The sequence below is a fragment of the Apus apus genome, chromosome 6 (genome assembly GCF_020740795.1).
Source record: "Apus apus isolate bApuApu2 chromosome 6, bApuApu2.pri.cur, whole genome shotgun sequence".
Lineage (NCBI taxonomy): Eukaryota > Metazoa > Chordata > Aves > Apodiformes > Apodidae > Apus > Apus apus.
In genome coordinates this window covers 3,617,477-3,621,277 of record NC_067287.1, presented here as the reverse complement: position 1 = coordinate 3,621,277, position 3,801 = coordinate 3,617,477, and the positions used below count along the sequence as shown (strand labels likewise).

Sequence of the window (3,801 nt, the reverse complement as noted above, 5' to 3'; positions counted from 1 at the left end):
TTGGATAGTTTTAATGTAGTTGAAAGAAGAGAGCTACATCCCCAAAAATCCTAATGTTCTTGTTTCTTGTTTGGTTCAAACTCAGGCTTTTCTCTCTGGACCAAGCATGAAATGGAAAGCCCACAGCAGACCTCAGGAGTATTTGATTCTGGGTAAAGTGCCACTTCAGCTGATCTTTCAAAAAAATAGCCAAGCATCTTTTCAGCTGCTTCAGCCATGCAGCCTATGACTGTTTTTTCTTGACGGAGGCATGCTAGTAATGAAATAATTTGGTAAGTAAAATTCAGGTGACTGGTTTACAAAAATACAGTATAGATTCTTTTCTTTATCTCTTGTATAACACATTTAAATCTGGTTCTAGTCCCTACTGACCAAAACTCCTGCTGACTCCTCGCTAGGCTATGCAGATCAAGCCGTGACTCGACTTCACTCCTAAGCTGGTTTGTGTCCCCTTCCCCAGTGCCAAAACAAACCCTTTCCCTCTGTGTTTTCCTGTTAGCAATACTGGTACAGAGGCCAAGGACCAACAACCTTTCTCTTAACCCTAAAAGCCTCTGCTCCAGTAAGGGAGAAGGAAAATGACTGAGAAAACTTTTGCTATTGTTCAGTTTTTAGTCATAGGGGAAAAGGGGCTGCCAAGCTTGCAGCTCAGCAGCCTGGAATCTGTGTAAATATGGGCAGGAAAGGGAGAAAGAAAGAACTTCTAAAAATTATACTTCTTGTTGAATACCTTTAGAATGTATGTGATTCACTGAAGCTAATCTCTGATAACTCTATCAGCTGCTGCACTCACCCAGCAACGTTCCTTATGGATCCAGTTGGACAAGCTAATTTACTTTTATCGTAACACTTGAGAAATAATTGTCTTACCTCTCTTAGGACATGCTACAGGGTTTAGTCTCCCTTTGCTATCTAAGTAGTTATATTCATAATTCCTGATGCATTGAGAACAGAATAGACTTTATATGCCTAACAATTTCTTAGGATTTCTAAGCTATTATCTCTAAATCCTAATTAACCATTATTAAAAATAATGTGGCCTTTTTAGAGTTTGAGATACAGCAACATGATAAGATACGATGTGAAAGTCCCAAGTATCATATAATATAATTTTGCTGCCTTACTTCTCTTTTATTAGAGAATTCTAACATAATACTGCATTTTCATTCCAAGTGACAGGATTCAGTGGTATATATTTTGCAAACTGCCAAAACAGAGTCATAGGATTTAGTTTTCTAATAATCAACAACCGTATAACATGCCTGTACATGTCAGAAACTGAAGAGAGCAAATTTATACACAGCAACGTGTATTTTGTGGATAGTGATAACCCACCCAAATCTAATTTAATCAAATATTTAAAGAGGTAATAATTGATTTTTAAAGCATTGAAGTGAACCATAACTAGCAAGATATGTTATTGTTTATTTTTAATGCCAGAACTGTATTCCTGATGCATTTTTAATATTTCATTAAGGCAGTAAGTTCATACTGTATTTTTTCAAGTTTTTTTATATCTCACTGATACTTTTTTTTTCTCAATGAAGGTGAAATATTGTAGGCAAACTTAAAGCTTGAACTGATACATTCTTTGAGGATCTTCTGTCACAACTAATTAAACACAATCAGAAGTCTTTTTAAACAAGATAAGACAGAGCACCTGGTTGGGAGCTAGGTAAGTGCTGCTTCTTTTGGCCTGTAATACCCCTCCCCAACACACACTTTCTGTCCTCTCTTTTGAGTTATTATTCATCATTCTTACTATTTTAGGAGAGGTATTTGCAGGAAAGATTTCAAAGCCTATGACTCCCTGTGCCTTTCAAACCTATGAACTGTTCTGTCTTGGTCTTTTGTTCTTGGTTGGGTTTTTTGTTGGCTTTGGTTTTGTTGGGGTTTTTTTTGTGTTTTTTTTTTTTTTTATGAAGTGTCTCTCACATTTTGAGCCTTTTTATACTCCAAACTGTGGAAGCCTGTTTATTGCACTCCAGTCCTAGTTAAAGGTGTGAACTACCAAAGTGGAAGGGGGCACATGCACATTAACACTGTTGTGGAAAACAGTGCTTGACAGATGGGTGCATGTTAAATGGATGTTTGAAGAAAGGTGTTTGCAATAAAAATCTTGAGTAGAGCATCTGAAGAAGACCACACACAATTTTATTTCTGTAATATAGAAGGGTCAAGCTTGTTATAGTCCCTGTGCGTTTTACTGTCAGACTTCTCTTAGTCTCAACAGATTTGAGAGGAACATGAAGCATCAGGGTTCAAATGCCATATAGAAATACATACATTTGAATGCATCCATGCACACGTTCATATTTTATGCTTCACAGTAGTATTTCATGTATTAAGGTTTTTGCAGTTATTTTAAAGACTGGTTATTGCCAAGAGTCCACTCTGGAGCATAAGAATCTGAGAGACTGGTATAAATTGTCAGTTCATTCAGTGGATATCAAAATGGCCCAAGGATAAGCTGCCTTCCTCCAGCTTCAGTCACTAGTTCTTGATCTTTATGGGATTAAGGAGAGGCTCTTAATATCAACTAGTTTTAGAACTGGGACTTTTGATGTGCATATCTTCCCTTGTTTGTGAAAAACTGCTTCTGAACAACTTAAAGAGCTGAAGTATTCAAATCCTGGATGAGAATCATAGAACAGTTTGGGTTAAAAGGGACCTTAAAGATCATCTAGACGCAACTGCCCTGCATGGGCAGGGACATTTCCCACCAGACCAGGTTGCTCCAACCCCCATCCAACTTGGCCAATTTGTATTCAGGGATAGGTCTTTTTTCCTTCCTGCCACTCCGCACTCTCATATTATTCTCAAACACTTGATAACTAGATTTTTCTTTCCCATTCCTAGATCTCTCCGAGCCTAGAGTGCGAGGAACTAGACTGGTTGCATGGCAGGGAAGAGGACCTTTAGACAAGAAGATCACTCATTTGACACTAAATCAATGAAGCCCTGAGCTGTTCCCTTACAGGTAACAGGACTTTCCAGGCCAAGCACTGTATTTTTGCTCTTTTCCCAAAATTCTTCTTGCTCAACCATCTCCACAGGAAACTTTTTCACGCCCTTGCTGTTCTGAATTATTATTATTATTATTTTTATCTAGGGATTATCTTTTTCCCCTCCCCAACTCCATAATTGCTGTTTCTATTTGCTGCTTTGCATTTTTCAAATACTTAGTCCAGGAATCCTTCCACCCGAGATTAGCAAGAAAAAAAGAAAACCTACACGAATAACTACATGCAGCTTGCAATTTATGGATTCAAATTTGTTTGCATAAGTTTGCAACTAAGAAAGGATGTGTGAGAAGACATCACAGGCAGAGAACACACCTTAAGTGTCAGGTAATTTATATGCCTTAACTAGTTTGCTGAACTTTATGGAGACCTCCTTATAAGTGGTCCTTGTGCTATGACAATAGTTTGTTTATAGCTTCTTAAAATGTCCTGGCTTGATGGAAAGGAGGGCAAATTCATGCTTCATAAATAACATTTGACTTCCAAAGGAGCATTTGGAGCCACAAAACTGGAATATGATCATTCACACTCACTGTACAAATAGTTCAAAACCCCTCTCTTCTCCCCCAGGCCCAGCTCCAGCAAGCACTTACACACATGCTTAACTTTATGCACACGAGTAATCCCATTGATTTAATGGGATTATTCCCATATGTGTAGTTACACACACAGAAGTGTTTGCAGGATTGGGGTCTATTTCTTTCACAACGATTTGAAACCCGTGGAAGAAAATACTGTTTGCAAGTTAGATATTATTTAATGGCCACGCATTAAACTT

The 3,801-nt window shown here is 37.9% G+C and overlaps 1 long non-coding RNA gene across 1 annotated transcript; it reads left to right on the top strand.

Annotated features, from left to right (window-relative positions):
- Positions 1 to 1,556: 1,556 nt before the first annotated feature.
- Positions 1,557 to 3,328, top strand: LOC127386644 (uncharacterized). The gene is made up of 3 exons (XR_007889948.1): positions 1,557 to 1,675; positions 2,860 to 2,980; positions 3,187 to 3,328. It is a non-coding gene; the product is annotated as an uncharacterized LOC127386644 (long non-coding RNA).
- The last annotated feature ends 473 nt before the right edge of the window (positions 3,329 to 3,801 follow it).